The following is a 24,221-nucleotide window of genomic DNA, read 5'->3' as shown; positions in this document are numbered from 1 at the left end:
CCATGTTTCAGTGCACGTGATGATGTTCGACAAAACATTGTCACGATTAGCCTCGTAACGCGCGAGCAGCTCCTCACACATTGTCCTTCGTTCTTTACGGTCTTCTGTTAGGCAGCAAAGAACCCAGCGGGCACGCGTGCCTGAGTACCCCACCTGGTGGACGAGTGTGGCAGCACCTCGAGTGAGAGTGTCCGCACGACCCAACACTGAAGGAGTCACAGCTGTGTGCGGCCGGCTGGCACGCGGGAGATCGACGGTGGCGGACGTCTCGCTCGGCGACCAACCGTGCTCTGGTTTTCCGCCAAAAGAAAGTCAACGACAGCTCGCTGCTTGGAACACACCTCCGTTATAGACGCCATTTTGAAGAATACGTATAGCGTCGGCACCTATCGGAACTTCACGAAACTATAGGGTCGAAGCAGGAATATTCCACGATGTCCCACAACGAATTCAACATTTTGTCAACCGAAACTGGCCGGTTTATTTCGGTTACCCTCGTTTTCTTTTCGTTGATGTTCGTCTCACTACCTCTGTTCAACAAACTAGCCATTCCACTGAACTGTTCTTCCAAGTCTTCCGAGTCTCTCGCCATCTCTGGCGGAAGACAAAACTACAGTGTGTGAAGTGTGGTGTTTAAAGTGAGACGGGGGAAAGGGGGAGGGGCGGGGAGTCCCTACTATAAATTTCTATCCTGGAATTTACGTCAGCACAGAAAAATACTCCCCAATGACCTATAATCTGTGCGTAACGGAATGAAATCCACATCTCTCTCTCTAATTATCAAATTTTTCAGCCCAATAACGTGACATCGCGAAAGCAAAGACATCACGGTACTGTCTACTTGAACTATAGACCGTACTAAGGATCACGAAAATGTTTATTTCCAATCAAAGAAAACTCCGAATAGTGATATTTATAATAATTGATAACTAGCATACGGCGAGTAAAATTAATTAGGGTTGGCAAAGAAGGAGAACTGAAGGAAGGATTTCTACGACTTTTCCCTCGATGAACTGAACGGATAAGGGAATGTAACACATTAATACTAAACAGAAAATGGTTAAACCTCAATGGTTGGTGGCCCCCAAAACTTGGAAGTACATCTACATCTACATCCATACTCCGCAAGCCACCTGACGGTGTGTGGCGGAGGGTCACAGCGGCCCTCGCTGTTAAAAACGACTCAAGTTTACGCGTGAACTAACTGCTGTATGAAATTACTCCGACTGAGATGGGAGGACCACACCTGCACCCAGCATAAGATGCAAGATATCTGATACAACGCTAAAAGCGTTATCTCGGAAGTAATCTCGAACGGCTGCTCTGGAACGTGCCCCAGTAGGCTTCCGTATGCGGCGTCCTTACTGGACGGTTCTGCTGGCCGAAGTCCTATTCTCCGGCTCCCACGGCCGTTATGTCTTTACTGCCCGCCGCCTACAGGCAAAGTGTCTCCTCTACGTTCGCTCTGTAACATTCAGCATTACTCCACTCGGAGCAGTGAGAAAAATAAGTTAGAACGCCAAAGCGAGTGTTGTTCCGCGTCTCTGCGCCAATCGCACGCGTTCTAGCATCAGAACTCCCCCTCCCCCCCCCCCCCCCTACAATTTTGAAGCATCACTTGTAACATGGAATAGCGCATTACCAATGGCAGGCCGTCCCGTCAGTACTTTTTCAGAGGGACGCAGCCGAGAACCGACGCTATCCTAAAAATTCTAGCCGACCGTTCCCACTGAGCTCCACGCACCACTCTAACTTTTCCTTTAACAGAGTTTTTTCTCGACAGCAGTCACCAAGCTAAGGATTCGGGACGTGGCGTCGCCGTTTCACTTCAATAACGTTCGCCTCGTGTTCTGACTATAAAATTTCGCTGACGACGCTCTGCCGTTTGACAATACGACAGAATATCTTCGCATTGTACTGGCGCCATGCGAATGCAGACATACCAGAAGCGTCCTGCCCAGCGAGCCCACTGTCCCTTTCAGAATGTGCGCCCGACGGCGTTCCGGTACCTGCGTGCAGGAGCGCCGCAGCCCCCACTAGAGACCATAAAAGCTTTTATGGCAAAATACCTCGATTCGTCCCACGGCTGTTCCCAGCAAGAGACATTACGCTCAGCAAAATGCCTTCACCCATCAACCAAATCTAGTAATCAACCATTGTCAACAGCGTTTAAGATATGCACCTAATTCTGTAGCACAGTTACTGAATTAACTGGTCCCATAATAGGGTCTGATAACCCTATCATGTCTTAAAGTGAAACGACAGCAAGTCTAAATGACTTGCCAAGTTTCAAATGTCATCAGCTAACCTCAAAGTTTTTATTTCTTCTCCCAGAACTGTAATTAACTTTCCAAATTGCTACTTGGTATCCTGTAAGGCTTTCCCAATATACTGATTATATAACATTGGGAGCACAGTACAACTGTGCAAACTTTCTTATCAACTGCTGTTTCCTTTTCGTGCCCTTCGACTCTTAAAACTTGCAATCTTGTTCCTATACAAGTTGCAGATAACCTTCCGTTCTCTGTATTTTATCCGTGCTACCATCCGAATTTCAAAGAGTATATTCCTGTCACCGTTGTTCGAAGCTTTCTCTAAATCTACAAACGCTATCAACGTAGGTTTGCCTTTCTTCATCCGATCATCTAAGATTTGTTGTTTAATTGTATCAAATTCTACGCTACACTGAAGTCACAACAGTCGTGGGATAGCGTTATGCATATAAACAGATGACGCTAATATCGCGTACACAATGTGTAAAAGGAACGAGCTGTCACTTATACTCAAGTGACTCATGTGAAAAGATTTGCGACGTCAAAATGGTCGCACGACGGGAATTAAAAGACTCTGAACGCGGAACAGTAGTTGGAGCTAGATGCGTGGGACATTCTTTTTTGGAAATCGTTAGGGAAATCTGTCTTACGAGATCGACATTGTCAAGAGTGTGCCGATAATGCGACATTTCGAGTATTATTTCTCACCGCAGACAGCACAGTGGCCAACGGCCCTCACTTAACGACCGAGAGCAGCGGCATTTTTTGTAGAGTTGTTAGTGCTAACAGACAAGCAACACTCTGTGAAATAACCGTAGAGGTCAATGTGAGACATACGACGAACGTATCCGTTAGTACAATGCGTTAGTGGGCTGTGGCAGCAGACAACCGAGGCGAGTGCCTTTGCCGTCAGCAGGACACGACTGAAGCGACCATTGACTAGAAATAGTTATGTTCGTCTACTTGGAGACCACTGTCAGCCATTCATGGACGCCTTATACCCAAGCAACGATGGAATTTTTATGGGTGCCATTGCTCTATATCACTGGACCACTACTGTTCGCGATTCGTCTAAAGAACATTCGGGACAATTTGAGCGAACGATTTTTCAACCCAGATTGCCCGACACGAAACCTTTCGAACATTTATGGGAGGTAATCGAAAGATCAATTTGTGCACAAAACCCTGCATTGACAACACTTTCGCAACTATGGACGACTATAGAGACAGCAGGACTCAATATTTCTGCACTGAACTTCCAGTGACCTGCAGGCCGGAGTGGCCGTGCGGTTCTAGGCGCTACAGTCTGGCAGGTTATCAAGATTTAAGTGAATTTGAACGTGGTGTTACAGTCAGCGCATGAACGATAGGGCACAGGATATCCAAGATAGCGATGAAGTGGCGATTTTCCCGTACGACCATTTCACGAGCGTACGGTGAATATCAGGTATCCGGTTGTTCAAATGGCTCTGAGCACTATTGGACTTAACTACTTTGGTCATCAGTCCCCTAGAACTTAGAACTACTTAAACCTAACTAACGTAAGGACATCACACAACACCCAGTCATCACGAGGCACAGAAAATCCTTGACCCCGCGGGGAATCGAACCCGGGAACCAGGGCGTGGGAAGCGAGAACGCTACCGCACGACCACGAGCTGCGGACTCAGGTATCCGGTAAAACATCAAATCTCCGACAACGCTCCGGCCGGATAGAGATCCTGCAAGAACGGGACCAACTACGATTGAAGAGAATCTTTCAACGTGACAGAATTGCAACCCTTCCGCAAATTACTGCCGATTTCAACGCTGGGCCATGAACGAGTGTCAACGTGCAAACCATTCAACGAAATATCATTAATATGGCCTGTCGGAGCCGAAATGCCACTCGTGTACCCTTGATGACTGCACGACACAAAGCTTTAAGCCTCGTCTGGGACCATCAGCACCGACATTGGACTGTTGATGGCTGGAAATATGTTGCCTGGTCGGACGAGTCTCGTTTCAAATTGTATCGAGGGGATGGAGACAATCTCCTGTATCTATAGACCCAGCACGTCAGCAGGGGACTGTTCAAACTGGTGAGGCCTATGCCGTTGTAGTGATATGAGACCCCTGATACGTCGAGATACGACTCTGACGGGTGACACGTACGGAAGCGTCCTGTCTGACGATCTGTGTTCATCCGTGTCCATTGTGCATTACAACGAACTTGGCAATTCCAGCAGGACAATGCGACACCCCACACGTCCAGAATTGCTACAGAGAGGCTCCAGGAACACTCTTATTTGTTTAAACACTTCCGCTGGCAAACCAAACTCCCCAGACATGAACATTTTCAGCATATCTGGGATGCCTTGCAACGTGCTTTTCAGAATAGATCTCCATCCCCTTGTACTCTTACGGATTTATGGACAGCCCTGCAGGTTTCATGGTGTCAGTTCCCTCCAGCACTACTTCAGACATTAGTCGAGTCCATGCTACGTCGTGTTGTAGCACTCCTGCGTTCCTACTCAAAGCAAAAAGCAAAGCACCGCATGCTGGTGCGAATGGGCCAGTCGCGATCGACCGACCGCCGTGTCATTCTTAACCAACTACGTCACTAGATGAGGCGTAGGATCAGAGCACCATTCTCCCGGCCGCTGTCGGCTTCCTCCACCTTAGACCCGCAACTTGTTACTGAAGTAGTTTTTCATTTCACATCACGAGTCGGAGTGCATCCCGTTCCAGTCCTTTCACCAGGGAAAACGTTCCTCGAAGTATTGGGAATTGAACCAGGTCCTCCACATACCACTGGGCTATGGAGGTGAACGTATGCTACCAGATATGGTGTGATGAGTATGAAATAAATTGACATGCTTCTTTGGCGGCGTCAGTCGTGTTCCGGGAGAGCACGGTGCTGGTGTTGTGACCAGACAAAACTACTTTTGTCCGGCCATAACTGCAGTTTCTTTGATATCTCTGGGAGAATGCTCATCAAACTAGAACACAAGAAATATTATTTCACTTTATTACGTAAATGAGTAAAGGATTTACTTAACTTTGACACAGTTCTTTGCCATAGCAGCGCTTGATAATTTACAACTGTCACTGACCGTGAAAACATCACCTGATGCTCTAAGTAACGACCTGTTCTCTTGAAGTGCAATTTTCTGCATTTACAACAGTAGATTTCGTCAGAAACTTGAACTGTCACTGTCCTACACGTTCCTGTTGCCTGGAGATCTCGAACTGAGCTGAGCTCTTCCGTACTCAACACTATATTGCCCTCAGTGGGAGGGCAGAGGGGAGCGTGGTCCTCAGGACGCCTTCGATTCGTCGTTACGGTTTTCAGCGGAGCCTCGTTAACGTCTGTCGTCTCGACGTGCACTGCCAACTTCGGTGCGACACCGCGATCTCTGGACGATACCAGAGTTGGGTACAACTTACAGAGAGCAGATGGTTCATTGCTCTCCACATTCGCGGTCGTGCGGTAGCGTTCTCGCTTCCCGCGCCTAGGTTCCCGGGTTCGGTTCCCGGCGAGGTCAGGGATTTTCTCTGCCTGGGTGTTGTGTGTTATCCTTAGGTTAGTTAGGTTTAAGTAGTTCTAAGTTCTAGGAGACTGATGACCATAGATGTTAAGTCCCATAGTGCTCAGAGCCATTTGAACCATTTTCTCCACATTCGCGTAACGTAAAGTCGCAGGCAAATCCCGACATTCTCATGTTGAGCTTCGTTCTACCAACTCCACAGCACGTCCTCCTATGCGTCTCTCTATAGACTAACTTTCCTCGTAACCTGAAGAGAGACCTTCACAAGACATCATCCATCCTGCATGGCTACTGGATATGGAACGCCGTGAATTTACCGAGAGGGTAGCGCAGTAGTTAGCACACTGGACTCGAAATCGGGAGGACGACGGTTCAAACACGCGTCCGGCCATCCTAACTTAGCTTTCCCGTGATTTCCCTTAATCGCCTAAGCCAAATGGTCAGAAACCTCCTGACAGATTAAAACTGTGTGCCGGACCGACACTCGAAATCGGGACCTTTGCGTTTCGCGGGCTACCCGAGGACGACTCACGCCCCGTCCTCACAGCTTCATTTCTGCCAGTACCTCGTCTCCTACTTTCAAACTTCACAGAAGCTCTCCTGCATACCTTGCAGAACTAGCACTCCTGGAAGAAAAGATACTGTGGAGACATGGCTTAGCCACAGCCTGAGGACGTTTCCAGAATGAGAGTTTCACTCTGCAGTGGAGTGTGCGCTGATATGAAACTTCCTGAGAGATTAAAACTGTGTGCCGGATCGAAACTCGAACTCGGATGGATGGTGCCTTCGAAAGGGCACACCTGCTTTCCCTTCCCGTCCTCCCTTAATCTGAGCTTGTGCTCCGTCTCTAGCGATCACGTTGTCGGAGGGACGTTAAACACTCATCCCGTCCGCCATGAAGTGTGAAAGGGGTTCAGTGAGGAAAGCGGCGTCAAACTTCGACCTGAAGACCGCAACAACAGCAGCTTGGCGTAGAATCCACGAGACGCCTGTTTCACAATCTTTTTCGGGCACTATCAGGACATCAACAGGCTGTTGTGCCAGGACAGTGTTCGCTCTCATTGTTTCCTGTAAATTACCTCTGTAACTCGCATATTGGGGCAGTGTGCATCTTGTAAAAATAATATTACTTCTCGTACTTTGCGCAGTGTCATTACCACTAACTCCAGTTTATGACGCAGATCTAGGTTTAATTCCTATCTTGTAGCTGTTTCGGAAGGTCAAAACCAGAGTATCATGCTGGGGATGAGTTCTTTGAGAGATAATATTTGTGCAATAGTCGTGTTAGCCTAATCCCTCCTGTCAACTAATTATTATTCTTTCATAAATAGCAGACGCTGAACTACTTTTAAATGGAAAATGACTGCTTCTCGTCCCGTTGCTGCAATTCGCGTGACGAGAGGGGCGCTTTTAATTGGTTCTGTTTAAAAGCGCGCCGCTCCGCAACACCAATCAGGGCGTATTGTCAGGATGTGAATGGCGTTAAATTACCAACATTAAAGGCTTAAAGCGCCCACCAGACTGTACAGCGTAATTACGAAAGGACACTCGGAAGGGCAGTTTATATATAGTTACTTTTATCGAAGGCAATATTAAGAGGGCCCGTATAGCCCGTCGCTCAGATTCTGAAAGCTGCATCGTAGGGGAGAGGTTACCCACTTGTGTCTCCTGTATAGTGCCTCGTAACAAAGCAGGGCAGGTTAAGTGGCGGCTGGAGATAAATTATCTTCTTGTAGCTGGCTGAAATTCCTGTACTGCTATGTTTGCATTGTATTAGTTCGAAGATTGCTTCAGGCACTACTATCGATTGTAGATGCACTGCGATAAAGAAGACAACAGAGTCAGTATCAATGATAATCTTTCGGGTTTCCTGTGATTAATGCGTATCTCGGGCCGCTGATCCATGATACGGCGGCATTTCTTCCCTCTATCCTCAGACTACACAAACGATAATTGTCGGTGGGAGAAGGAATACAACAGGAGATGTGGGAAAGAGCATCTGACGCAATGTAAAAGCCACTGTTGTTGAAAAACATTCCTGAACTGCATAAATTGTTTACGGTGAATATATCATGTCGAACTGGTATATGATTACAGCTGTGCTCTACCAAAACTATGGTTCAGTAGTTTTGACACATCCATAAGTGACATAGTAAATGGTAGGAAAAGAAGCATAAATGAATGTGTTACAGAAGAACTTGGAGCCGAAGACTTCTCTTTGGTTTTTTTATTTTTTTATTTTTTTTATTTTTGGTTTGCACATAATTAGAACCGCGCATCATTCAGTGTTATTTCATCGTGTATTTCATATCCTTACAGAATATATATTTCATTTTACAAGTAAAAAAAATTTGTTGATCGCCTAACTTCTGCGCTATTAAGCAACCAAAGCAATTACTTTTGATGCAAGTACAATTTACATGCACAAACATATAAAATATAATGATTGTAGATATTCTGCACTCAATAGTGCGTCCATCATCATGATCAAAGGCAAGAGTTTGGCGTATATTTGATAAATGCGATAGTTGTTTATGAATAACGGAAACATAATTACTACAAGTTCGATAGAGTACTGAAGCGATATTTGATGTATTTTTATTTCTGTATTTTTTTTAATTTTAGCTTTTTGTTGAGTAATTTGCGTTTCCTGGCGCTGTGTGTTAAACCTAGAATATTTTCCGTATTTTTAATACAAAATCACTCTGTTTCGCGTTATAAATCAACTATTTTCGAATAATACCTGAATTAAATATTGAAAATTTCATTTTCGCTATAAATACTTTTTATACATAAATAACAAAGACGAGGATATGTGGAACAAAAATGTCTGTAGGTTATCCCCGCCCTTTATATGTCCTCACTCAGTTTTTACACAGTTCACAGCTTCCGGTTTTTAGGGAAATCTAGTAAGACGTTGAGATTAGCGACAGCCGCCGAGCCGAGAGGACACTCAGCAGAGCAGCAGCAGCACTCGTCTGATAAACTGTAAATTAATTCAGTCTTTGTTTTTTGTTCACGTGCTTCTGCAAAGAAGTGAACTGTACGTGTGTGTTTTACTGTGTAGACTAGTGGTTAGAAAATTAATAGTAGTTTTTGTTGTTGCGTAAATCTTGTATTCATTGTGTCCTAGGACGGCTTTGTAGTGTAAATTTTCCCGTCGCCAGAAACTCCGTCACGCCACTAAGTTTTAATTTTGTGCTAGTAGACAGCACACAGATTAGATCAGTACATGATAGTCTGAATATTTATCTCGTGCAGTAACTTCCCGGCAAACAGGATTCCTAATAACGGGTATCTGTAAATACATCAACTTCAGTAGATAAACTTATTTCTGTTTAATAGCTTGCGGTCTCAGAGTACAGTGAGAAAACTGCACAGGTACTTTTAGCGCTACTTTATCCTCTTTTGGCATGTTTTCAAACTCAGTAGCGCCATTTGAGACCTTATATATATATTTTATACGCAGTACGATATGGCTAGGTCAGTGCTTGTTGTGAACGGATACAACAAGGAGAATTGGCTGCTGTCCGTAAATAGCTGGAAGCTGCGTTGGCTATCGTCGACAACCTTCTAGCTAATGTTCGAACTTGCAGTGACGTTGGGGCACCAGTAACGAGACCTGCCGGCCTCTGGTGGCCGAGCGGTTCTAGGCGCTTCAGTCTGGAACCGCGCAACCGCTACGGTCGCAGGTTCGAATCCTGCCTCGGGCATGGATGTATGTGATGTCCTTAGGTTAGTTAGGTTTAAGTAGTTCTAAGTTCTAGGGGACTGATGACTTGAGATGTTAAGTCCCATAGTGCTCAGAGCCATTTTTTTAACGAGACCTGCGACACCTTTGGTGCTACTGGAATCCTCTGGTGGACGTCGCTGCGGCTTACGATACGCGACATCTGACCGATCCGTCCTCACTCCAGAGTGGGTGGCAGAACGTGGTGGGATCGCGTGTCACTGGGCGGAAGGCGAAAGAGGGAGCAGGCCTCGCGGCTGGCTCCCTACGTCTTAGCAACAGGCACGAGGTGCTTCCCAGTGTTGATGATAACTCTGAGCCAGCTCGGGATGCCTCTCCTGTTGGACGAGCGGTCGACTTTCCTGCCCAGTTCAAAATGGTTCAAATGGCTCTGAGCACTATGGGACGTAACTTCTCAGGTCATCAGTCCCCTAGAACTTAGAACTACTTAAACCTAACTAACCTAAGGACATCACACATATCCATGCCCGAGGCAGGATTCGAACTTGCGACGGTAGCGGTCGCGCGGTTCCAGACTGTAGCGCCTAGAACCGCTCGACCACTCCCGCCGGCTCCTGCCCAGTCCGGACAAGCACAGAAGCGGATTGCCAGTCATTGGCAGCTCCAATGTTAGGTGGGTGACGGAGCCCCTCGGAGAGATAGCAGGCAAGGCGGGAAAGAATTCTAGTGTACGTTTGGTATGTTTCCCGGGAGATCTCATCCGTGATGTGGAGGAGTCCCTGCCGGCGGCTATCGAGTGCACTGGGTGCAACCGGCTGCATGTAATGGCACATGCCCGCACGAATGACGCCTGCCGCTTGGGTTCTGAGGCCATCCTCGGCTCCTTTCGGCGGCTGGTTCTTTTGGTGACAGTAACTAGTAACGCACGCGGGGTACAAGCTAAGCTGTCTATTTGTAGCATCGTACCCAGTCTTGATCGCGGTCCTCTGGTTTCGAGCAGAGTGGAAGGTCTAAACCAGAGGCTCAGACGACTACGCGACGGCATGGATGCTAATTTCTCGGCCTCCGCTATCGTGTGCAGAATTGTAGGGTTTCCCTTAATAGGTCAGGCGTGCACTACACACAGGAAGCAGCTACTAGGGTAGCGGTGTGCGTGTGGCGTGCACATGGGCCTTTTTTAGGTTAGAGAACCCCTCCCTTGGGAGCAAAGACGATTTGCCCGTTAAATCAGCCACAGCGTCCTCAGGGAATCTTGGTCCCGCGCAGATCAGAGACAGAAAAAATTAATATGATTTTAGTAAGCGGCTGGAGCATCTAAGGAAAGGTCCCATCATTAGTATCAGTTACTGAAGCTTATAATGCACACATAGTATTGGGAACAGAATGGTGGTTGAAACCACATGTCAGTGACAACGAAATCCTAAGTTCAGATTGGAATGTTTATCGTAAGGATAGGTTAGTCGCCAATGGTGGCGGAGTGTTTATTGCAGTAAAAAGTACGATAAATCTGGTGAAGTTATCGCGGATTACGAATGTGAATTAATCTGGGTGAAATTTAGTATCAAAGAACGGTCGGAAATAGTCATCGGATGAATTTGTAGACAACCTGGGTCAGGATCTGTACTTGTAGAGCTCTTCAGACAGAACTTCTAGAATATCATTAGTAATTTTCCTGATGATGCCATTGTTGTAGTGGGGGACTCCAACTTGCCAGCTATATATTGGGAGTGTTATGCCATCAAAACAGGTGCCAGACACAGTCAATCGCGTGCCATTGTTATGAATGTCTTGTCCGAAAACTACCTTGAGCAGATAGTTAGAGAACCAAGTCGTGAAGATAACGTCTCAGACCTACCGGAAACAAACATACCTGAACTTATCGAATAAGTTAACGTAGAGGAAGGTATCAGTGACCATAAGACTGTGATAGCATCTATGACGACGGGTCCTACAAGGAATGTTAAGAAAGGTATGAAGATATATTCGCTCGTCCAGGGTAACAGGATACAAATTTCAGAATATCTCAGCAGTCAACAGTCAGCACTCAGAGGCTTCGTTCACTATGCCGTATACAAATATGTTCCGAATAATGTTATAAGGGATGGGAAAGATCCACAGTGGTTTTATAGCCGTGTTAGAAAAGCGCTACGTAAAAAAGAGCACTTCCTCTCAGATTCAAGAGAAGTAAAAACCTAGTTGACAAATAAAAGCTTAACGAAGTGAAAACGAGTCTAAGGAGAGCAGTGACAGAAGCGTTCACTGATTCTGAAAGTAAGACGTTGTGACCTGACCTGAGGAAAAACCGTAAGAGATTTAGAGTGGTATGTAAAATCAGTAAGAGGATCAAAATCATCTGTTCATTCTCTTAGCGACCACACCGGCACCGAAACGGAAGATAATATAAATGGTTCAAATGGCTCTGAGCACTATGGGACTTAACATCTGAGGTCATCAGTCCCCTAGAACTTAGAACTACTTAAACCTAACTAACCTAAGGACATCACACGCATCCATGCCCGAGGCAGGATTCGAACATGTGACCGTAGCAGTCGCGCGGTTCCAGACTGTAGCGCCTAGAAACGCTCGGCCAACCCGTCAGGCAAGGATAATATAGAGAAGGCTAAAATACTGAATTCGGTCTTCCGAAGTTGTTTCACCGCGGAAGATCGTAATATTGTCCCTCCTTTCAATCGTCGTGCGAACGTCAAAATGGTAGATATTGTGATCCATACAGTTATAGATCAATATCGTTGACATCAATCTGTTGTAGAATTATGGAACACGTTTTATGCTCAATGATTATGATGTTTTTGGACAATGAACATCTTCTCTATAAAAATCAACATGGATTCCGCAAACAGAGGTCCTGCGACACTCAGCTCGCTCTTTTTCTCCATGAGATCCGCAGCGCAGCAGACAACGGCGCTCAGGTTGATGCCCGGTTCTTTGATTTCAGTAAGGCATTTGACACCGTCCGGCATTGCCCTTTAATTTAAAAAAAAAATGATCTTATGGAACTAAATCGACAGATGTAAGGGTAATATCCGGAGTACCACAGGGAAGTGTGATAGGATCGTTGCTGTTTACAATCTACACGGTGGTCCATCGATCGTGACCGTGCCGAATACCTCACGAAATAAGCGTCAAGCGAAAAAACTGCAAAGAAAGCAACTTATCTAGCTTGAAGGGGGAAACCAGATGGCGCTATGATTGGCCCGCTAGATGGCGTTGCCATAGGTCAACGGATATCAACTGCGTTTTTTTGAATAGCAACTCCCATTTTTTATTACATATTCGTGTAGTACGTAAAGAAATATGAATGTTTTAGTTGGACCACTTTCTTCCCTTCATGATAGATGTCGCTGTAATAGTCACAAACATATGGCTCACAATTTTAGACAAACAGTTGGTAACAGGTAGGTTTTTAAATTAAAATACACAACGTAGGTACGTTTGAACCTTTTATTTCGGTTGTTCCAATGTGATACATGTACCTTTGTGAACTTACCATTTCTGAGAACGCATGCTGTTACAGCGTGATTACCTGTAAATACCACATTAATGCAATAAATGCTCAAACTGATGTCCGTCAAGCTCAATGCATTTGGCAATACGTGTAACGACATTCCTCTCAACAGCGAATAGTTCGTCTTCCGAAATATTCGCACATGCATTGACAATGCGCTGACGCATGTTGTCAGGCGTTGTCGGTGGATCACGATGGCAAATATCCTTCAGCTTTCCCCACAGAAAGAAATCCGGGGACGTCAGTTCCGGTGAACATGCGGACCATGGTATGGTGCTTTGACGACCAGTCCGCCTGTCATGAAATATGCTATTCAATACCGCTTCAACCGCACACGGGCTATTATGTGCCGGACATCCATCATGTTGGAAGTATATCGCCATTCTGTCACGCAGTGAAACAGCTTGTAGTAACATCGATAGAACATTACTTCGGAAATCAGCATACATTGCACCATTTAGATTGCGATCGATAAAATGGGGGGCAATTGTCCTTCCTCCCATAATGCCGCACCATACATTAGCCGGCCAAGGTCGCTGATGTACCACTTGTAGCAGCCATCGTGGATTTTCCGTTGCCCAATAGAGTATATTATGCCGGTTTACGTTACCGCTGTTGGTGAATGACGCTTCGTCGCTAAATGGAATGCGTGTAAAAAATCTGTCATCGTCCCGTAATTTCTCTTGTGTCCAGTGGCAGAAGTGTACATGACGTTCAAAGTGGTCGCCATGCAATTCCTGGTGCATAGAAATAGTTGTGGTTGGCGAGAGAGCCAACACTGTTTTAATAAAGGAGGCCGAAATGCACCCGTTTTAGCTCACGCAGGCTGGCGTGAGGTCTGGAACATGACAAGGAAATTAGAATTTAGAAAAACGGACGTAGCTGGTCGAATACTTAACTTTAATCCAATAATGATGGACGTCGCTCTTGACGGTACATGATTCACAATATCAATAGTAACTGAATATGGCGCCTTGCTAGGTCGTAGCAAATGATGTGGCTGAAGGCTATGCTAAACTATCGTCTCGGCAAATGAGAGCGTATTTTGTCAGTGAACCATCGCTTGCAAAGTCGGCTGTACAACTAGGCGAGTGCTAGGAAGTCTCTCTAGACCTGCCGTGTGGCGGCGCGCGGTCTGCAATCATTGATAGTGGCGACACGCGTGTCCGACGTACATCTACATCTACATGACTACTCTGCAATTCACATTTAAATGCTTGGCAGAGGGTTCATCGAACCACAATCATACTATCTCTCTACCATTCCACTCCCTAACAGCGCGCGGGAAAAACGAAAACCTAAACCTTTCTGTTCGAGCTCTGATTTCTCGTATTTTATTTTGATGATTATTCCTACCTATGTAGGTTGGGCTCAACAAAATATTTTCGCATTCGGAAGAGAAAGTTGGTGACTGAAATTTCGTAAAAAGATCTCGCCGCGACGAAAAGCGTCTTTGCTGTAATGACTTCCATCCCAATTCGCGTATCATATCTGCCACACTCTCTCCCCTATTACGTGATAATACAAAACGAGCTGCCATTTCTTGCACCCTTTCGATGTCCTCCGGCAATCCCACCTGGTAAGGATCCCACACCGCGCAGCAATATTCTAACAGAGGACGAACGAGTGTAGTGTAAGCTGTCTCTTTAGTGGACTTGTTGCATCTTCTAAGTGTCCTGCCAATGCAACGCAACCTTTGGCTCGCCTTCCCCACAATATTATCTATGTGGTCTTTCCAACTGAAGTTGTTCGTAAATTTAACACCCAGGTACTTAGTTGAATTGACAGCCTTGATAATTGTGCTATTTATCGAATAATCGAATTCCAACGGATTTCTTTTGGAACTCGTGTGGATCACCTCACACGTTTCGTTATTTAGCGTCAACTGCCACGTGCCACACCATACAGCAATCTTTTTTAAATCGCTTTGCATCTGATACTGGTCTTCGGATGACCTTACTAGACGGTAAATTACAGCATCATCTGCGAACAACCTAAGAGAACTGCTCAGATTGTCACCCAGGTCATTTATATACACTCCTGGAAATGGAAAAAAGAACACATTGACACCGGTGTGTCAGACCCACCATACTTGCTCCGGACTCTGCGAGAGGGCTGTACAAGCAATGATCACACTCACGGCACAGCGGACACACCAGGAACCGCGGTGTTGGCCGTCGAATGGCGCTAGCTGCGCAGCATTTGTGCACCGCCGCCGTCAGTGTCAGCCAGTTTGCCGTGGCATACGGAGCTCCATCGCAGTCTTTAACACTGGTAGCATGCCGCGACAGCGTGGACGTGAACCGTATGTGCAGTTGACGGACTTTGAGCGAGGGCGTATAGTGGGCATGCGGGAGGCCGGGTGGACGTACCGCCGAATTGCTCAACACGTGGGGCGTGAGGTCTCCACAGTACATCGATGTTGTCGCCAGTGGTCGGCGGAAGGTGCACGTGCCCGTCGACCTGGAACCGGACCGCAGCGACGCACGGATGCGCGCCAAGACCGTAGGATCCTATGCAGTGCTGTAGGGGACCGCACCGCCACTTCCCAGCAAATTAGGGACACTGTTGCTCCTGGGGTATCGGCGAGGACCATTCGCAACCGTCTCCATGAAGCTGGGCTACGGTCCCGCACATCGTTAGGTCGTCTTCCGCTCACGCCCCAACATCGTGCAGCCCGCCTCCAGTGGTGTCGCGACAGACGTGAATGGAGGGACGAATGGAGACGTGTCGTCTTCAGCGATGAGAGTCGCTTCTGCCTTGGTGCCAATGATGGTCGTATGCGTGTTTGGCGCCGTGCAGGTGAGCGCCACAATCAGGACTGCATACGACCGAGGCACACAGGGCCAACACCCGGCATCATGGTGTGGGGAGCGATCTCCTACACTGGCCGTACACCTCTGGTGATCGTCGAGGGGACACTGAATAGTGCACGGTACATCCAAACCGTCATCGAACCCATCGTTCTACCATTCCTAGACCGGCAAGGGAACTTGCTGTTCCAACAGGACAATCCACGTCCGCATGTATCCCGTGCCACCCAACGTGCTCTAGAAGGTGTAAGTCAACTACCCTGGCCAGCAAGATTTCCGGATCTGTCCCCCATTGAGCATGTTTGGGACTGGATGAAGCGTCGTCTCACGCGGTCTGCATGTCCAGCACGAACGCTGGTCCAACTGAGGCGCCAGTTGGAAATAGCATGGCAAGCCGTTCCACAGGACTACATCCAGCATCTCTACGATCGTCTCCATGGGAGAATAGCAGCCTGCATTGGTGCGAAAGGTGGATATACACTGTACTAGTGCCGACATTGTGCATGCTCTGTTGCCTGTGTCTATGTGCCTGTGGTTCTGTCAGTGTGATCATGTGATGTATCTGACCCCAGGAATGTGTCAATAAAGTTTCCCCTTCCTGGGACAATGAATTCACGGTGTTCTTATTTCAATTTCCAGGAGTGTAGATCAGGAACAACAGAGGTCCCAGGACGCTTCCCTGATATCACTTCAGTTTTACTCGATGATTTGCCGTCTATTACTACGAACTACGACCTTCCCGACAGGAAATCACGGATCCAGTTGCACAACTGAGACGATACCCTATAGGCCCGCAGCTTGATTAGAAGTCGCTTGTGAGGAACGGTGTCAAAAGCTTTCCGGTAATCTAGAAATAGGGAATCAACTTGAGATCCCCTGTCGATAGCGGCCATTACTTCATACGAATAAAGAGCTAGCTGCGTTGCACAAGACCGGTGTTTTGTGAAACCATGCTGATTACGTATCAATAGATCGTTTACTTCGAGGTGATTCATAATGTTTGAATACAGTATATGCTCCAAAACCCTACTGCAAACCGGCGTCAATGATATTGGTCTGTAGTTAGATGGATTACTCCTACTACCCTTCTTAAACACTGGTGCGACCTGCGCTATTTTTTAAATTTGTAGGTACAGATCTATCGGTGAGCGAGCGGTTGTATATGAATGCTAAGTAGGGAGCTATTGCATCAGCGTAATCTGAAAGGAACCTAATCGGTATACAATCTGGACTTGAAGACTTGCCTGTATCAAGCGATTTGAGTTGTTTCGCAACCTCTAAGGTATCTACTTCTAAGAAACTCATGCTAGCAGCTGTTCGTGTTTCAAATTCTGGAATATTCCATTCGTCTTCCTTGGTGAAGGAATTTCGGAAAACTGCGTTCAATAACTCGGCTTTAGCGGCACAGTCGTCTGTAACAGTACTATCGGCACTGCGCAGTGAAGGTATTGACTGCGTCTTGCCGCTTGTGTACTGTACATACGACCAGAATTTCTTCGGATTTTCTACCAAATTTCGAGACAATGTTTCGTTGTGGAACCTGAAGTCCGTGCCAAATTTCGCGTGTCTGTAAATTTGAGCCAATCTTCGGGATTTCGCGTTCTTCTGAACTTCGGATGCTTTTTCCGTTGTCTCTGCAACAACGTTCGGACCTGTTTTGTGTACCACGGGGGATCCGTTCCATCCCTTACCAATTTATGAGGTATGAATCTCTCAATTGCTGTTGCTACTGTATCTTTGAATTTGAGCCAAATCTCGTCTACATTTGCATAGTCAGTTCGGACGGAATGGAGATTGTCTCTTAGGAAGGCTTCTAGTGACACTTTATCCGCTTTTTTAAATAAAATTATTTTGCGTTTGTTTCTGGTGGATTTGGAAGAAACGGTACTGAGCCTAGCTACAACGACCTTGTGATCACTAATCCCTGTATCAGTCATGATGCTCTCTATCAGCTCTGGATTGTTTGTGGCTAAGAGGTCAAGTATGTTTTCGCAACCATTTACAATTCGCTTGGATTCGTGAACTAACTGCTCGAACTAACTTTCGGAGAAAGCATTTAGGACAATCTCGGAAGATGTTTACTGCCTACCACCGGTTATGAACAAGTATTTTTGCCAACATATCGAGGGAAGGTTGAAGTCCCCACCAACTATAACCGTATGAGTGGGGTATTTATTTGTTGCTACGGTCGCAGGTTCGAATCCTGACTCGGGCATGGATGTGTGTGATGTCCTTAGGTTAGTTAGGTTTAAGTAGTTCTAAGTTCTAGGGGACTGATGACCACAGCAGTTGTGTCCCATAGTGCTCAGAGCCATTTGAACCATTTATTTGTTACGAGACTCAAATTTTCTCTGAACTGTTCCGCAACTATATCATCGAAGTCTGGGGGGTCGGTAGAAGGAGCCAATTATTAACTTAGTTCGGCTGTTAAGTATAACCTCCACCCATACCAATTCGCACGGAGTATCTACTTCTACTTCACTACAAGATAAATCACTACTGACTGACACAAACACTCCACCACCAATTCTGCCTAACTATCTTTCCTGAACACCGTCTGAGACTTCGTAAAAATTTCTGCAGAACTTATTTCAGGCTTTATCCAGCTTTCTGTACCTATAACGATTGCCGGCCGCGGTGGTCTCGCGGTTAAGGCGCTCAGTCGGGAACCGCGTGACTGCTACGGTCGCAGGTTCGAATCCTGCCTCGGGCATGGATGTGTTTGATGTCCTTAGGTTAGTTAGGTATAAGTAGTTTTAAGTTCTAGGGGACGGATGACCACAGATGTTAAGTCCCATAGTGCTCAGAGCCATTTGAACCATTTGAACCTATAACGATTTCAGCTTCTGTGCTTTCTATTAGCGCTTGAAGCTCAGGGACTTTCCCAGCACAACTACAACAATTTACAACTACAATTCCGACTGTTCCTTGATCCAAGCACGTCCTGTATTTACCATGCACCCTTTGAGATTGCAGCCCACCCCGTACTTTCCCGAGGCCTTCTAACCTAAAAAACCGCCCAGTCCACGCCAGACAGCCTCCGCTACCCGTGTAGCCGCCAGCCGAGTGTAGTGAACTCCTGATCTATTCAGCGGAAGCCGAAACCCCACCACCCTATGGCGCAAGTCAAGGAATCTGCAACCAACACGGTCGCAAAACCTTCCGAGCCTCTGATTCAGACCCTCCACCCGGCTCTGCACCAAACGTCCGCAGTCGATTCTCTCGACGATGCTGCAGATGGTGAGCTCTGCCTTCATCTCGTAAGCAAGACCGGCAGCCTTCACCAAATCAGATAGCCGCTGGAATCCAGAGATAATTTCCTCAGATCCAAAGCGACACACGTCATTAGTGCCGACATGTGCCACCACCTGCAGCTGGCTGCACCCTGTGCTCTTCATGGCATCCGGAAGGACCCTTTCCACATCAGGAATGACTCCTCCCGGAATGCACACAGAGTGCACACTGGATCTCTTCCTCTCCTTAGCCGCCATATCCCTAAGGGGCCCCATTACGCGCCTAACATTGGAGCTCCCAACTACCAATAAGCCCACCCTCTGCGATTACCCGGACCTTGAAGGCTGAGAACGATCCTCTGAAACAGGGCAGGCAGCTGCATCTGGCTTAGCCAGGGACAGTGCCTGAAACCTGTTTGTCAGACGCACCGGGGAGGCTTTCTGATCAGCCTCCGGGAACGTCTTTCGCTGCCTGCCACGCCTTGGAACGACCTCCCAATCAACCACAGGTGAGGGCTCAGCCCCACTGCGGGCATCAACCGGGGCAACCCCAGCGGCAGACCAGTGTGGGGACATACGGGACGAGGTTGACATCCCTGTGATACCCAAGTCCGGCTCCCCACAGTGATGCCCTTTGGCAACAGCCTCCAGCTGTGCGACCGAAGTCAGCGCCGCTTGCAGCTGTGAGCGAAGGGATGCCAACTCAGCCCTCATCCGAACACATATACTACCGGACCGCGGCCGGTTTAAAGGCTACCACCTAGCAAGTGTGGTGTCTGGCGGTGACACCACAGAAATATGGTATGGGTGCAATCGATGTTGATGTAGCAATGTCAACACCGAGGTTTTTGAGATTCCCGTTTCTCGCGCAAGAAACACCTACTTGGGCATCATCATTTGTTGCAGGTCGTGGTTGAGGTTTCACATGTGGCTGAACACTTCCTGATTCCTTAAATAACGTAACTATCCGGCGATCGGTCCGGACACTTGGATGAAGTCGTCCAGTATATCGAGCAGCATACATAGCACACGCCCATTGGGCATTTTGATCACAATAGCCATACATCAACACGATATCGACCTTTTCCGCAATTGGTAAACGGTCCATTTTAACACGGATAATGTATCACGAAGCAAATACCGACGCACTGGCGGAATGTTACGTGATACCACGTACTTATACGTTTGTAACTATTACAGCGGCATCTATCACAAAGCGAAAAAAGTGGTCCAACAAAAACATTCATATTTCTTTACGCACTACACGAATATGTAATAAAAATGGGGGTACCTATTTTTTTAAAAACGCAGTTGATATCCGTTTGACCTATGACAGCGCCATCTAGAGGGCCAACCATAGCACCATCTGGTTTCCCCCATCAAGCTAGACGTGTTTCGTTCTTTGTAGTTTTTTCGTTGGATGCTTATTTCGTGAGATATTTGGCGCGATCACTATCATTGGACAACCCTGTATATAAAGTATCTGGCAGAAAGCGTCGGATGCTCTTTAAGACTATTAAGAATTTGCAGAACAACCTGGAGAGAATGGATGAATGGTGCAGACTCTGGCTGTTGACCCTGAACGTAAATAAATGTAACATATTGCGCATACGTAGGAAAAGAAATCCACTACTGTACAGCTATACAATTGATGACAAACAGCTGGAGACAGCGTCTGCCGTAAAATATCTATTCGTAACTATCCAGAGCTACCTTAAGTCTTAACAGATAGTGAGAAAAGTAGACACCAGACTCAGATTCATCCGAAGAATCTTAAGGAAATGTAGCTCATCCTCGAAATAAATGGCTTATAAGGCGCTTGTTAGCCAGATTCTTGAGTATTGTTCATTTATCTGGGATCCCTATCAGGTAGGACTGATAGAGAAGTACTTACGGTAGATTACAGTAACCTAGGGTAGTTTTACAACTGCATCTACGATAAATAGTCATAAAGTTTCAATTATCACATCTAAAAAAATAAAGCTGCTTAACTAATCTTTTATTTTTTTGCAGTTACATGGCTGTAGTCATTCCACACAATGATATCCGTGTCACAGTACAGTATCATGCCGGTAGAGGACAAAGTGGAGAGTCACGCCGTAATTTTTTTCTGCATTTGAAGGAGAACATTGATGCAACAATCAATGTTGAGTATTTGGAAGTATATGCCAACAGAGCACCATCATAGGCTGCAGTGGTCATGTGGCGCAGGCGATTCCAGTCTTGTCAGACATGTCTTTGTGAAAAACCGGGACTCGCAAGAGAATTGCCGGCCCTAGTGCTTCAACACCGGCGTATCACAACCGAGATGACAGAGAAAACGAGTCATAGAACGTTTTTTATCACTTTATACGACATTTTGAGCATTTCCGCAGTTGCTCACGTGCATTCGGAAAGCCCGCCGAATGGAGGCAGCAGCGGAAACGTTACAGTTGTATCAGGCCAATGCCTATGACTTCAATGGCCCTTAGTCACCACGAACGACTGTTTGGTAGATCTGTAGGAACCTGAAACCAAGGAGTAACGTGAACTTTGGCAAAGTGTGGATTCAGCAACTTTGAAAAAGGCGAAGCCACAACCATCATCCGGCAAAGTGATGCTAACGAGTATACCGCATATACCATAACTCGATTTCTCAGAAATTTCGCTCTGTGCGAAGTAAGTGAACACGTGTCTTGGACTATCCGTAAATACTCGACCGTCCCTGAGAAAACGATGGTCAAATTTTTTGACGTAACTTGCGATTGAAACTACCCTTCCCACCCCTCGGACTTAGTGGCAAAATGACCCACTGGACAGTCCGTCAAAAACTGAACATATACCAAGCATGAAGGCAGGAAGAAGGTGTACTGAGTTGTGGACAAAAAGTAGAATAGAAACAGTGAACGGTCCAACTTCGAGGTGTGCAACACCGAATACATTACAAGAGCCGCGACGTCGTGGTTGTGTGAACACGGTGTTGGACTGCAAAGCGGGAGATCAGCGTTCAAACCTCCCCAGTGCCACTCATATTCTTCACAAAATTATGAACTTCCCGTCCGGTCATTGACATACCTGCTCTTCTTCTGTAGTCTAGAGAATACGCATACCACCGTTATACATTGGTTATAGAGTAAGAGTCATCTGGTAAGAATATATTACTGTCGCAAGTAAACGAGATGAATAGCGAGAGCAGATTAAAAACCGTATAGACTTCTCACAGGGTTCAACGAATAAACGTGAGTCAACTATGCTGAAGCAAAGGGCCGGCCGTGGTGGTCTCGCGGTTCTAGGCGCGCAGTCCGGAACCGTGCGACTGCTACGGTCGCAGGTTCGAATCCTGCCTCGGGCATGGATGTGTGTGATGTCCTTAGGTTAGTTAGGTTTAAGTAGTTCTAAGTTCTAGGGGACTAATGACCACAGCAGTTGAGTCCCATAGTGCTCAGAGCCATTTGAACCATTTGAAGCAAAGGAATTCAAGAGCCAAACAACCAGAACGGAAAGCAAGAGTCATAAAATGTGCTACTAGTGCATAATAAATACACTAAGAGCCAAAGAAACTGGTACCCAGCCTAATATCGTGTAGGGCCCCCGTGAGTACGCAGAAGTGCCGCAACAAGACGTGGTATGGACTCGACCAAGATCTGAAGTTGTGCTGGAGGGCTGGCATCATGAAGCCTGCAAGGCTGTCCATAAGAGTACGAGGAGGTGGAGATCTCTTCTGAACAACACGTTGCAAGGCATGCCAGATATGCTGAATCATGTTCATGTCTGGGGAGTTTGGTGGTCAGCGGAAGTGTTTAAACTCGGAAGTGTTCATGGAGCCAATTCTGGACGTGTAGGCTGCCGCGTTATCCAAGTTCGTCGGAATGCAGAATGGACATGAGTGAATGCAGTTGATCAGACAGGATGTTTACCGACGTGTCACCTGTCACAGTCATATCTAGACGTATCAGGGGTCCCATATCACTCCAACTGCACATGCCCCAAACCATTACAGAGCCTCCACCAGCTTGAACAGTCCCCTCTCTGATGACATGCTGGGTCCATTGATTCATACGGTTATTTCCATACCCGTACACGTCCATTAGCTCGATACAATTCGAAACGAGACTAGTCCAACCAGGAAACATACTTCCAGTCTTCAACAATCCAATGTCGGTGTTGACTGGCCCAGGCGAGGTGTAAAGTTTTGTGTCGTGCAGTCATCAAGGCTCCGAAAGCCCATATCGATGACGTTTCGTTGAATGGTTCGCACGCTGACACTTGTTGATGGCTCAGCATTGAAATCTTGAGCAATTTGCGGAAAGGTTGCACTTCTATGACGTTGAACGATACTCTTCAGTCGTAATTGCTCCCGTTCTTGCAGGATCTTTTTCCTGCCGCAGCGATGACGGAGATTTGATGTTTTACCGGATTCTTGATATCCACGTACACTCGTGAAACGGTCGTACGCGAAAATCGCCACTTCATCGCTACCACGGAAATACTGTGTCCTGTCGCTTGTGCGCCGACTATAACACCACGTTCAAGCTCACTTAAATATTGATAACCTGCCATTGTAGTAGCAGTAACCGATCTAACAGCTGCGCCAGACACTTGTTTTATATAGGCGTTGCCGACCGCAGCCCGGAATTCTACCTGTTTACATATATCTGTATTTGAATACGCATGCCGATACCAGTTCCTTTGGCGCTTCAGTGTAGAAGGTATGTGCGTCTGGAGGTCCCTTCCTTACAACTCGCTGTTGTAGACGGACATTACACCACGACACATACACAAATTTCAGTACAGCGAACAGACATGTCAATGACCGGGCGGACAGTTCATGGTTTCGTATTGGAAATTTGTGGTAAGTCTTATGGGACCAAACTGCTGAGGTCATCGGTCCCTAAGCTTACGCACTACTTAATCGAACTTAAACTAACTTACGCTAAGGACAACACACACAGCCATGCCCGAGGGAGGACTCGAACCTCCGTCGGGGGGAGCAGCGCGGACCGTGATAAGACGCCCAAGACCGCGTGGCTACCCCGTGCGGCCATGGTTTTGTGAAAACAAAAATGGATCACGAGAGAGATTTGAGCACAAGTCTCCTCTTCGCAGTCTAACACTATGCCCAAAGAACCGCAACGCCATCGCTGTTCTAATTAGCTCGATGTAGCACATCTTGAGC

Source organism: Schistocerca gregaria, chromosome X (assembly GCF_023897955.1).
Source record: "Schistocerca gregaria isolate iqSchGreg1 chromosome X, iqSchGreg1.2, whole genome shotgun sequence".
In the NCBI taxonomy this organism is placed as follows: Eukaryota; Metazoa; Arthropoda; class Insecta; order Orthoptera; family Acrididae; genus Schistocerca; species Schistocerca gregaria.
The sequence above is the reverse complement of the archived record's forward strand: the minus strand, read 5'-3'. Positions refer to the sequence as shown.